Source organism: Oncorhynchus mykiss, unplaced genomic scaffold (assembly GCF_013265735.2).
Source record: "Oncorhynchus mykiss isolate Arlee unplaced genomic scaffold, USDA_OmykA_1.1 un_scaffold_391, whole genome shotgun sequence".
Classification (NCBI taxonomy): Eukaryota; Metazoa; Chordata; class Actinopteri; order Salmoniformes; family Salmonidae; genus Oncorhynchus; species Oncorhynchus mykiss.
Genome location: NW_023493838.1, coordinates 102501 through 115000, shown reverse-complemented (window position 1 = coordinate 115000; position 12500 = coordinate 102501). Strand labels below are relative to the sequence as shown.

Sequence of the window (12500 nt, the reverse complement as noted above, 5' to 3'; positions counted from 1 at the left end):
GTAATCAACAAAATACACAAACCATTTTAATCAACACAATACTAGACATTGGCAGGCACACAATTCACCCCCTGTCAAATCAATCAGAAAGCCAAATTAATGAATATACCAAAACCAAGATTATACAACCATTTGCATACAATACTTTGTTAAACCAAATTCCATAAGAATAGAGGGTTTCAAATCACCTCCTTATCAAGTAGAACCTAAGACATTCTCAAAACAATTCCTTCAAAATTTTTACTGAATATCTCTTAAACTTTACACATCAAACCCCTTGCACCAAACCACCATCCTCCCCCACAGTAATAAATCCACAATCCTTCATAAACACACTCTCTAAATCCTCCTGCTTAGACCTATACATCCCCATTCTACCCACAGTATCTGCACATCATTTAAATTAGACATAACTATGTTTTACCAAAATAGCTACCCCACATGCCCGCACAGCACCTCTACTCACGTACATTTGTCCATTCCATCTCTGCCTTATTTCACCCATACACTGCTCAGTCCAATGAGTCTCCCTAAGACACAACACATCCGCAGAGAAGGCATCCACCAACTCCAGCCTCCCTCCTAGTCCTCAATGATCAACCATCCATCTTCTTTTTCTTCTTAATTATCATGTTCCTTTTATTCTCCAACCTCCAAATCCGTAAGCTCTCCCTCTCTTCCTCCGTCAGTTCTTCTTCAAACTCTTTACGTTTGCGAGAGTCATCCCTTGCAGTATCCACCTCCCTAGAGGAGCCCCCCTCTCCCCGTGGATCGCCCTCCAACTCCACATCGTCTAGGCTTGAGCTTATCCCTCCATCCTTGGGTGCCTCCCTTCCTTCAGTACAAGGCTCCGTCTCCACTTCCTCCTCTGGCTGCCTCTGTTCTTCGTCCTCCTTCTCTCCCTGGGGTTGCTCACTCATGCCAATTTCCTCCCCAGCTTCCTCCACCTCGTTCTCCTCCACGACACTATTTGCGCTGAAATCCTGTGATGCCCAGTCCTGACCACCTTCCCCATGGGGACAGGAGCACTGCGCTACACCCCTCCCGCATCCAACACAACCTCGCTCTCTCCTCCCTTTGCACTCTCGTGCGTAATACCCCTGCTCACCACACTTATGACATACGAAATCAGGGCACTCTCGTAGTACGTGCCCTGGCTGGATACACAGCCTACAGACCTTGACCTGCCGATCGTGTATTACTCTGAAGTACTCAGCCCCTTCCAACGTTTCAAATTTGGCAGAATATGGCAACGAGCGCACAGTGTCTGTGAACCTAACTTTACAGAAGCGCGTCCCATCAGCAATGTCCGTCCCCGGCCAGTAGCGCCTTTTCACCGGCGATATAGCAGACACACCCCATGCTCTTAGCCGCTCTGTGATGTCCTCGTCTGTAATATATACTGGGAGGTTTAAGAAGGATACAACCATCTCATCCAGCGATAGATCCTTTGCCATGATTCGACAGCTCTGGATTTTAAATCCATCCATCAGTTTTTCTTTCCCTCTCGCACTTGACAGCGTCACTTCAAATCGCTTTTCATCTTTGACCCGACAGCCGCAGACCAGTCCACAAACTTCTTTAATCCCTCTCAATACCTCCATCATTGTAATCTTCTCTTCTCCCATAATTTCAACAGCCACTGTTAAATTATTTTCATATTTTTGCGCCTGTCTTGCTGCAGCGCCATTATCCATGTTTCCTTTGTTCGTAGTCTTTTTTCCAGCGTTGGTCAAAGCCATTGTATCCATCCGAATAACGACAGGAGGAAAGTCCCCCAAACAGCAATATGCTGCCGGGGAACAACCCCAAACTATAAATCTAACTTAATCAATTTACAAAAAAGAAATTGTACTTCAAAAAGCTCAAAACTCCAACACAAACTCTCTAGAGCAAACACTCAGTCTCAGCGCAATCACTCACACGTGCGTCAATTACCCATCAACAGGTGCGTACTCAGGCCGGTGTGGCCGTAAGCGAGAAACTATCTCTTGGTGCACTATGTAAAGTCAAAGTGAGCCTGATTAACAGCTGTTGCATTTCCACCATTTAGATAAGCATCTTTGTGTCACTCAAAAAGTGGAAGAAATTGCATATACTGTAGCCATAATTTGTAGCACAGATTGTTGGATGAAATACAAACTAACCTTGCTTACTTATTTCAAAGCGAGGGCACATATTTCAGCCTTGTGGGAAAAAACGGACAAAGAGTTGAAATTCCACAAGGCAGTGACAAAAAGCTTACAGCACCTGGTGTTCCCAGGCGGTCTCCCATCCAAGTACTAACCAGGCCCGACCCTGCTTAGCTTCCGAGATCGGACGAGATCAGGCGTACTCAGGCCGGTGTGGCCGTAAGCGAAAGGCAATCTCAAAAAGTGGATGAAATTGCATATACTGTAGCCATAATTTGTAGCACAGATTGTTGGATGAAATACAAACTAACCTTGCTTACTTATTTCAAAGCGAGGGCACATATTTCAGCCTTGTGGGAAAAAACGGACAAAGAGTTGAAATTCCACAAGGCAGTGACAAAAAGCTTACAGCACCTGGTATTCCCAGGCGGTCTCCCATCCAAGTACTAACCAGGCCCGACCCTGCTTAGCTTCCGAGATCGGGCGAGATCAGGCGTACTTTTTTTTTTTTTTATTATTATTTTTTTTTATTATCAAAATTCTCATTTACATTACATACAAATTTAATATACACAAACCATTGTAATCAACAAAATACACAAACCATTTTAATCAACACAATACTAGACATTGGCAGGCACACAATTCACCCCCTGTCAAATCAATCAGAAAGCCAAATTAATGAATATACCAAAACCAAGATTATACAACCATTTGCATACAATACTTTGTTAAACCAAATTCCATAAGAATAGAGGGTTTCAAATCACCTCCTTATCAAGTAGAACCTAAGACATTCTCAAAACAATTCCTTCAAAATTTTTACTGAATATCTCTTAAACTTTACACATCAAACCCCATGCACCAAACCACCATCCTCCCCCACAGTAATAAATCCACAATCCTTCATAAACACACTCTCTAAATCCTCCTGCTTAGACCTATACATCCCCATTCTACCCACAGTATCTGCACATCATTTAAATTAGACATAACTATGTTTTACCAAAATAGCTACCCCACATGCCCGCACAGCACCTCTACTCACGTACATTTGTCCATTCCATCTCTGCCTTATTTCACCCATACACTGCTCAGTCCAATGAGTCTCCCTAAGACACAACACATCCGCAGAGAAGGCATCCACCAACTCCAGCCTCCCTCCTAGTCCTCAATGATCAACCATCCATCTTCTTTTTCTTCTTAATTATCATGTTCCTTTTATTCTCCAACCTCCAAATCCGTAAGCTCTCCCTCTCTTCCTCCGTCAGTTCTTCTTCAAACTCTTTACGTTTGCGAGAGTCATCCCTTGCAGTATCCACCTCCCTAGAGGAGCCCCCCTCTCCCCGTGGATCGCCCTCCAACTCCACATCGTCTAGGCTTGAGCTTATCCCTCCATCCTTGGGTGCCTCCCTTCCTTCAGTACAAGGCTCCGTCTCCACTTCCTCCTCTGGCTGCCTCTGTTCTTCGTCCTCCTTCTCTCCCTGGGGTTGCTCACTCATGCCAATTTCCTCCCCAGCTTCCTCCACCTCGTTCTCCTCCACGACACTATTTGCGCTGAAATCCTGTGATGCCCAGTCCTGAGCACCTTCCCCATGGGGACAGGAGCACTGCGCTACACCCCTCCCGCATCCAACACAACCTCGCTCTCTCCTCCCTTTGCACTCTCGTGCGTAATGCCCCTGCTCACCACACTTATGACATACGAAATCAGGGCACTCTCGTAGTACGTGCCCTGGCTGGATACACAGCCTACAGACCTTGACCTGCCGATCGTGTATTACTCTGAAGTACTCAGCCCCTTCCAACGTTTCAAATTTGGCAGAATATGGCAACGAGCGCACAGTGTCTGTGAACCTAACTTTACAGAAGCGCGTCCCATCAGCAATGTCCGTCCCCGGCCAGTAGCGCCTTTTCACCGGCGATATAGCAGACACACCCCATGCTCTTAGCCGCTCTGTGATGTCCTCGTCTGTAATATATACTGGGAGGTTTAAGAAGGATACAACCATCTCATCCAGCGATAGATCCTTTGCCATGATTCGACAGCTCCGGATTTTAAATCCATCCATCAGTTTTTCTTTCCCTCTCGCACTTGACAGCGTCACTTCAAATCGCTTTTCATCTTTGACCCGACAGCCGCAGACCAGTCCACAAACTTCTTTAATCCCTCTCAATACCTCCATCATTGTAATCTTCTCTTCTCCCATAATTTCAACAGCCACTGTTAAATTATTTTCATATTTTTGCGCCTGTCTTGCTGCAGCGCCATTATCCATGTTTCCTTTGTTCGTAGTCTTTTTTCCAGCGTTGGTCAAAGCCATTGTATCCATCCGAATAACGACAGGAGGAAAGTCCCCCAAACAGCAATATGCTGCCGGGGAACAACCCCAAACTATAAATCTAACTTAATCAATTTACAAAAAAGAAATTGTACTTCAAAAAGCTCAAAACTCCAACACAAACTCTCTAGAGCAAACACTCAGTCTCAGCGCAATCACTCACACGTGCGTCAATTACCCATCAACAGGTGCGTACTCAGGCCGGTGTGGCCGTAAGCGAGAAACTATCTCTTGGTGCACTATGTAAAGTCAAAGTGAGCCTGATTAACAGCTGTTGCATTTCCACCATTTAGATAAGCATCTTTGTGTCACTCAAAAAGTGGAAGAAATTGCATATACTGTAGCCATAATTTGTAGCACAGATTGTTGGATGAAATACAAACTAACCTTGCTTACTTATTTCAAAGCGAGGGCACATATTTCAGCCTTGTGGGAAAAAACGGACAAAGAGTTGAAATTCCACAAGGCAGTGACAAAAAGCTTACAGCACCTGGTATTCCCAGGCGGTCTCCCATCCAAGTACTAACCAGGCCCGACCCTGCTTAGCTTCCGAGATCGGACGAGATCAGGCGTACTCAGGCCGGTGTGGCCGTAAGCGAAAGGCAATCTCAAAAAGTGGATGAAATTGCATATACTGTAGCCATAATTTGTAGCACAGATTGTTGGATGAAATACAAACTAACCTTGCTTACTTATTTCAAAGCGAGGGCACATATTTCAGCCTTGTGGGAAAAAACGGACAAAGAGTTGAAATTCCACAAGGCAGTGACAAAAAGCTTACAGCACCTGGTATTCCCAGGCGGTCTCCCATCCAAGTACTAACCAGGCCCGACCCTGCTTAGCTTCCGAGATCGGACGAGATCAGGCGTACTCAGGCCGGTGTGGCCGTAAGCGAAAGGCAATCTCAAAAAGTGGATGAAATTGCATATACTGTAGCCATAATTTGTAGCACAGATTGTTGGATGAAATACAAACTAACCTTGCTTACTTATTTCAAAGCGAGGGCACATATTTCAGCCTTGTGGGAAAAAACGGACAAAGAGTTGAAATTCCACAAGGCAGTGACAAAAAGCTTACAGCACCTGGTATTCCCAGGCGGTCTCCCATCCAAGTACTAACCAGGCCCGACCCTGCCTAGCTTCCGAGATCGGACGAGATCAGGCGTACTCAGGCCGGTGTGGCCGTAAGCGAAAGGCAATCTCAAAAAGTGGATGAAATTGCATATACTGTAGCCATAATTTGTAGCACAGATTGTTGGATGAAATACAAACTAACCTTGCTTACTTATTTCAAAGCGAGGGCACATATTTCAGCCTTGTGGGAAAAAACGGACAAAGAGTTGAAATTCCACAAGGCAGTGACAAAAAGCTTACAGCACCTGGTATTCCCAGGCGGTCTCCCATCCAAGTACTAACCAGGCCCGACCCTGCCTAGCTTCCGAGATCGGACGAGATCAGGCGTACTCAGGCCGGTGTGGCCGTAAGCAAAAGGCAATCTCAAAAAGTGGATGAAATTGCATATACTGTAGCCATAATTTGTAGCACAGATTGTTGGATGAAATACAAACTAACCTTGCTTACTTATTTCAAAGCGAGGGCACATATTTCAGCCTTGTGGGAAAAAACGGACAAAGAGTTGAAATTCCACAAGGCAGTGACAAAAAGCTTACAGCACCTGGTATTCCCAGGCGGTCTCCCATCCAAGTACTAACCAGGCCCGACCCTGCTTAGCTTCCGAGATCGGACGAGATCAGGCGTACTTTTTTTTTTTCTTATTATTATTTTTTTTATTATCAAAATTCTCATTTACATTACATACAAATTTAATATACACAAACCATTGTAATCAACAAAATACACAAACCATTTTAATCAACACAATACTAGACATTGGCAGGCACACAATTCACCCCCTGTCAAATCAATCAGAAAGCCAAATTAATGAATATACCAAAACCAAGATTATACAACCATTTGCATACAATACTTTGTTAAACCAAATTCCATAAGAATAGAGGGTTTCAAATCACCTCCTTATCAAGTAGAACCTAAGACATTCTCAAAACAATTCCTTCAAAATGTTTACTGAATATCTCTTAAACTTTACACATCAAACCCCATGCACCAAACCACCATCCTCCCCCACAGTAATAAATCCACAATCCTTCATAAACACACTCTCTAAATCCTCCTGCTTAGACCTATACATCCCCATTCTACCCACAGTATCTGCACATCATTTAAATTAGACATAACTATGTTTTACCAAAATAGCTACCCCACATGCCCGCACAGCACCTCTACTCACGTACATTTGTCCATTCCATCTCTGCCTTATTTCACCCATACACTGCTCAGTCCAATGAGTCTCCCTAAGACACAACACATCCGCAGAGAAGGCATCCACCAACTCCAGCCTCCCTCCTAGTCCTCAATGATCAACCATCCATCTTCTTTTTCTTCTTAATTATCATGTTCCTTTTATTCTCCAACCTCCAAATCCGTAAGCTCTCCCTCTCTTCCTCCGTCAGTTCTTCTTCAAACTCTTTACGTTTGCGAGAGTCATCCCTTGCAGTATCCACCTCCCTAGAGGAGCCCCCCTCTCCCCGTGGATCGCCCTCCAACTCCACATCGTCTAGGCTTGAGCTTATCCCTCCATCCTTGGGTGCCTCCCTTCCTTCAGTACAAGGCTCCGTCTCCACTTCCTCCTCTGGCTGCCTCTGTTCTTCGTCCTCCTTCTCTCCCTGGGGTTGCTCACTCATGCCAATTTCCTCCCCAGCTTCCTCCACCTCGTTCTCCTCCACGACACTATTTGCGCTGAAATCCTGTGATGCCCAGTCCTGAGCACCTTCCCCATGGGGACAGGAGCACTGCGCTACACCCCTCCCGCATCCAACACAACCTCGCTCTCTCCTCCCTTTGCACTCTCGTGCGTAATGCCCCTGCTCACCACACTTATGACATACGAAATCAGGGCACTCTCGTAGTACGTGCCCTGGCTGGATACACAGCCTACAGACCTTGACCTGCCGATCGTGTATTACTCTGAAGTACTCAGCCCCTTCCAACGTTTCAAATTTGGCAGAATATGGCAACGAGCGCACAGTGTCTGTGAACCTAACTTTACAGAAGCGCGTCCCATCAGCAATGTCCGTCCCCGGCCAGTAGCGCCTTTTCACCGGCGATATAGCAGACACACCCCATGCTCTTAGCCGCTCTGTGATGTCCTCGTCTGTAATATATACTGGGAGGTTTAAGAAGGATACAACCATCTCATCCAGCGATAGATCCTTTGCCATGATTCGACAGCTCCGGATTTTAAATCCATCCATCAGTTTTTCTTTCCCTCTCGCACTTGACAGCGTCACTTCAAATCGCTTTTCATCTTTGACCCGACAGCCGCAGACCAGTCCACAAACTTCTTTAATCCCTCTCAATACCTCCATCATTGTAATCTTCTCTTCTCCCATAATTTCAACAGCCACTGTTAAATTATTTTCATATTTTTGCGCCTGTCTTGCTGCAGCGCCATTATCCATGTTTCCTTTGTTCGTAGTCTTTTTTCCAGCGTTGGTCAAAGCCATTGTATCCATCCGAATAACGACAGGAGGAAAGTCCCCCAAACAGCAATATGCTGCCGGGGAACAACCCCAAACTATAAATCTAACTTAATCAATTTACAAAAAAGAAATTGTACTTCAAAAAGCTCAAAACTCCAACACAAACTCTCTAGAGCAAACACTCAGTCTCAGCGCAATCACTCACACGTGCGTCAATTACCCATCAACAGGTGCGTACTCAGGCCGGTGTGGCCGTAAGCGAGAAACTATCTCTTGGTGCACTATGTAAAGTCAAAGTGAGCCTGATTAACAGCTGTTGCATTTCCACCATTTAGATAAGCATCTTTGTGTCACTCAAAAAGTGGAAGAAATTGCATATACTGTAGCCATAATTTGTAGCACAGATTGTTGGATGAAATACAAACTAACCTTGCTTACTTATTTCAAAGCGAGGGCACATATTTCAGCCTTGTGGGAAAAAACGGACAAAGAGTTGAAATTCCACAAGGCAGTGACAAAAAGCTTACAGCACCTGGTATTCCCAGGCGGTCTCCCATCCAAGTACTAACCAGGCCCGACCCTGCTTAGCTTCCGAGATCGGACGAGATCAGGCGTACTCAGGCCGGTGTGGCCGTAAGCAAAAGGCAATCTCAAAAAGTGGATGAAATTGCATATACTGTAGCCATAATTTGTAGCACAGATTGTTGGATGAAATACAAACTAACCTTGCTTACTTATTTCAAAGCGAGGGCACATATTTCAGCCTTGTGGGAAAAAACGGACAAAGAGTTGAAATTCCACAAGGCAGTGACAAAAAGCTTACAGCACCTGGTATTCCCAGGCGGTCTCCCATCCAAGTACTAACCAGGCCCGACCCTGCTTAGCTTCCGAGATCGGACGAGATCAGGCGTACTTTTTTTTATTTTTATTATTATTATTTTTTATTATCAAAATTCTCATTTACATTACATACAAATTTAATATACACAAACCATTGTAATCAACAAAATACACAAACCATTTTAATCAACACAATACTAGACATTGGCAGGCACACAATTCACCCCCTGTCAAATCAATCAGAAAGCCAAATTAATGAATATACCAAAACCAAGATTATACAACCATTTGCATACAATACTTTGTTAAACCAAATTCCATAAGAATAGAGGGTTTCAAATCACCTCCTTATCAAGTAGAACCTAAGACATTCTCAAAACAATTCCTTCAAAATTTTTACTGAATATCTCTTAAACTTTACACATCAAACCCCATGCACCAAACCACCATCCTCCCCCACAGTAATAAATCCACAATCCTTCATAAACACACTCTCTAAATCCTCCTGCTTAGACCTATACATCCCCATTCTACCCACAGTATCTGCACATCATTTAAATTAGACATAACTATGTTTTACCAAAATAGCTACCCCACATGCCCGCACAGCACCTCTACTCACGTACATTTGTCCATTCCATCTCTGCCTTATTTCACCCATACACTGCTCAGTCCAATGAGTCTCCCTAAGACACAACACATCCGCAGAGAAGGCATCCACCAACTCCAGCCTCCCTCCTAGTCCTCAATGATCAACCATCCATCTTCTTTTTCTTCTTAATTATCATGTTCCTTTTATTCTCCAACCTCCAAATCCGTAAGCTCTCCCTCTCTTCCTCCGTCAGTTCTTCTTCAAACTCTTTACGTTTGCGAGAGTCATCCCTTGCAGTATCCACCTCCCTAGAGGAGCCCCCCTCTCCCCGTGGATCGCCCTCCAACTCCACATCGTCTAGGCTTGAGCTTATCCCTCCATCCTTGGGTGCCTCCCTTCCTTCAGTACAAGGCTCCGTCTCCACTTCCTCCTCTGGCTGCCTCTGTTCTTCGTCCTCCTTCTCTCCCTGGGGTTGCTCACTCATGCCAATTTCCTCCCCAGCTTCCTCCACCTCGTTCTCCTCCACGACACTATTTGCGCTGAAATCCTGTGATGCCCAGTCCCGAGCACCTTCCCCATGGGGACAGGAGCACTGCGCTACACCCCTCCCGCATCCAACACAACCTCGCTCTCTCCTCCCTTTGCACTCTCGTGCGTAATGCCCCTGCTCACCACACTTATGACATACGAAATCAGGGCACTCTCGTAGTACGTGCCCTGGCTGGATACACAGCCTACAGACCTTGACCTGCCGATCGTGTATTACTCTGAAGTACTCAGCCCCTTCCAACGTTTCAAATTTGGCAGAATATGGCAACGAGCGCACAGTGTCTGTGAACCTAACTTTACAGAAGCGCGTCCCATCAGCAATGTCCGTCCCCGGCCAGTAGCGCCTTTTCACCGGCGATATAGCAGACACACCCCATGCTCTTAGCCGCTCTGTGATGTCCTCGTCTGTAATATATACTGGGAGGTTTAAGAAGGATACAACCATCTCATCCAGCGATAGATCCTTTGCCATGATTCGACAGCTCCGGATTTTAAATCCATCCATCAGTTTTTCTTTCCCTCTCGCACTTGACAGCGTCACTTCAAATCGCTTTTCATCTTTGACCCGACAGCCGCAGACCAGTCCACAAACTTCTTTAATCCCTCTCAATACCTCCATCATTGTAATCTTCTCTTCTCCCATAATTTCAACAGCCACTGTTAAATTATTTTCATATTTTTGCGCCTGTCTTGCTGCAGCGCCATTATCCATGTTTCCTTTGTTCGTAGTCTTTTTTCCAGCGTTGGTCAAAGCCATTGTATCCATCCGAATAACGACAGGAGGAAAGTCCCCCAAACAGCAATATGCTGCCGGGGAACAACCCCAAACTATAAATCTAACTTAATCAATTTACAAAAAAGAAATTGTACTTCAAAAAGCTCAAAACTCCAACACAAACTCTCTAGAGCAAACACTCAGTCTCAGCGCAATCACTCACACGTGCGTCAATTACCCATCAACAGGTGCGTACTCAGGCCGGTGTGGCCGTAAGCGAGAAACTATCTCTTGGTGCACTATGTAAAGTCAAAGTGAGCCTGATTAACAGCTGTTGCATTTCCACCATTTAGATAAGCATCTTTGTGTCACTCAAAAAGTGGAAGAAATTGCATATACTGTAGCCATAATTTGTAGCACAGATTGTTGGATGAAATACAAACTAACCTTGCTTACTTATTTCAAAGCGAGGGCACATATTTCAGCCTTGTGGGAAAAAACGGACAAAGAGTTGAAATTCCACAAGGCAGTGACAAAAAGCTTACAGCACCTGGTATTCCCAGGCGGTCTCCCATCCAAGTACTAACCAGGCCCGACCCTGCTTAGCTTCCGAGATCGGACGAGATCAGGCGTACTCAGGCCGGTGTGGCCGTAAGCAAAAGGCAATCTCAAAAAGTGGATGAAATTGCATATACTGTAGCCATAATTTGTAGCACAGATTGTTGGATGAAATACAAACTAACCTTGCTTACTTATTTCAAAGCGAGGGCACATATTTCAGCCTTGTGGGAAAAAACGGACAAAGAGTTGAAATTCCACAAGGCAGTGACAAAAAGCTTACAGCACCTGGTATTCCCAGGCGGTCTCCCATCCAAGTACTAACCAGGCCCGACCCTGCTTAGCTTCCGAGATCGGACGAGATCAGGCGTACTCAGGCCGGTGTGGCCGTAAGCGAAAGGCAATCTCAAAAAGTGGATGAAATTGCATATACTGAAGCCATAATTTGTAGCACAGATTGTTGGATGAAATACAAACTAACCTTGCTTACTTATTTCAAAGTGAGGGCACATATTTCAGCCTTGTGGGAAAAAACGGACAAAGAGTTGAAATTCCACAAGGCAGTGACAAAAAGCTTACAGCACCTGGTATTCCCAGGCGGTCTCCCATCCAAGTACTAACCAGGCCCGACCCTGCTTAGCTTCCGAGATCGGACGAGATCAGGCGTACTCAGGCCGGTGTGGCCGTAAGCGAAAGGCAATCTCAAAAAGTGGATGAAATTGCATATACTGTAGCCATAATTTGTAGCACAGATTGTTGGATGAAATACAAACTAACCTTGCTTACTTATTTCAAAGCGAGGGCACATATTTCAGCCTTGTGGGAAAAAACGGACAAAGAGTTGAAATTCCACAAGGCAGTGACAAAAAGCTTACAGCACCTGGTATTCCCAGGCGGTCTCCCATCCAAGTACTAACCAGGCCCGACCCTGCTTAGCTTCCGAGATCGGACGAGATCAGGCGTACTCAGGCCGGTGTGGCCGTAAGCAAAAGGCAATCTCAAAAAGTGGATGAAATTGCATATACTGTAGCCATAATTTGTAGCACAGATTGTTGGATGAAATACAAACTAACCTTGCTTACTTATTTCAAAGCGAGGGCACATATTTCAGCCTTGTGGGAAAAAACGGACAAAGAGTTGAAATTCCACAAGGCAGTGACAAAAAGCTTACAGCACCTGGTATTCCCAGGCGGTCTCCCATCCAAGTACTAAC

The 12500-nt window shown here is 45.1% G+C and overlaps 11 non-coding genes across 11 annotated transcripts in view; all 11 read right to left on the bottom strand.

The window, feature by feature from the left end:
- Positions 1-2238: 2238 nt before the first annotated feature.
- On the bottom strand, positions 2239-2357 carry LOC118954711. The gene has a single exon (XR_005044817.1). It is a non-coding gene; the product is annotated as a 5S ribosomal RNA (ribosomal RNA).
- Positions 2358-4952: 2595 nt separating this feature from the next.
- Positions 4953-5071, bottom strand: LOC118954688. Its single transcript, XR_005044794.1, has one exon. It is a non-coding gene; the product is annotated as a 5S ribosomal RNA (ribosomal RNA).
- A 177-nt stretch (positions 5072-5248) lies between these two features.
- LOC118954687 lies at positions 5249-5367 on the bottom strand. Its single transcript, XR_005044793.1, has one exon. It is a non-coding gene; the product is annotated as a 5S ribosomal RNA (ribosomal RNA).
- A 177-nt stretch (positions 5368-5544) lies between these two features.
- Positions 5545-5663, bottom strand: LOC118954766. The gene has a single exon (XR_005044872.1). It is a non-coding gene; the product is annotated as a 5S ribosomal RNA (ribosomal RNA).
- A 177-nt stretch (positions 5664-5840) lies between these two features.
- LOC118954765 lies at positions 5841-5959 on the bottom strand. The gene has a single exon (XR_005044871.1). It is a non-coding gene; the product is annotated as a 5S ribosomal RNA (ribosomal RNA).
- Positions 5960-8553: 2594 nt separating this feature from the next.
- LOC118954685 lies at positions 8554-8672 on the bottom strand. The gene has a single exon (XR_005044791.1). It is a non-coding gene; the product is annotated as a 5S ribosomal RNA (ribosomal RNA).
- Positions 8673-11267: 2595 nt separating this feature from the next.
- LOC118954684 lies at positions 11268-11386 on the bottom strand. The gene has a single exon (XR_005044790.1). It is a non-coding gene; the product is annotated as a 5S ribosomal RNA (ribosomal RNA).
- A 177-nt stretch (positions 11387-11563) lies between these two features.
- On the bottom strand, positions 11564-11682 carry LOC118954683. The gene has a single exon (XR_005044789.1). It is a non-coding gene; the product is annotated as a 5S ribosomal RNA (ribosomal RNA).
- Positions 11683-11859: 177 nt separating this feature from the next.
- Positions 11860-11978, bottom strand: LOC118954682. The gene has a single exon (XR_005044788.1). It is a non-coding gene; the product is annotated as a 5S ribosomal RNA (ribosomal RNA).
- Positions 11979-12155: 177 nt separating this feature from the next.
- LOC118954681 lies at positions 12156-12274 on the bottom strand. Its single transcript, XR_005044787.1, has one exon. It is a non-coding gene; the product is annotated as a 5S ribosomal RNA (ribosomal RNA).
- A 177-nt stretch (positions 12275-12451) lies between these two features.
- LOC118954716 overlaps positions 12452-12500 on the bottom strand; it is a 119-nt gene continuing 70 nt past the window's right edge. Inside the window, exon 1 of the ribosomal RNA XR_005044822.1 lies at positions 12452-12500. This exon is cut by the window's right edge and continues 70 nt beyond it. This is a non-coding gene — a ribosomal RNA (5S ribosomal RNA).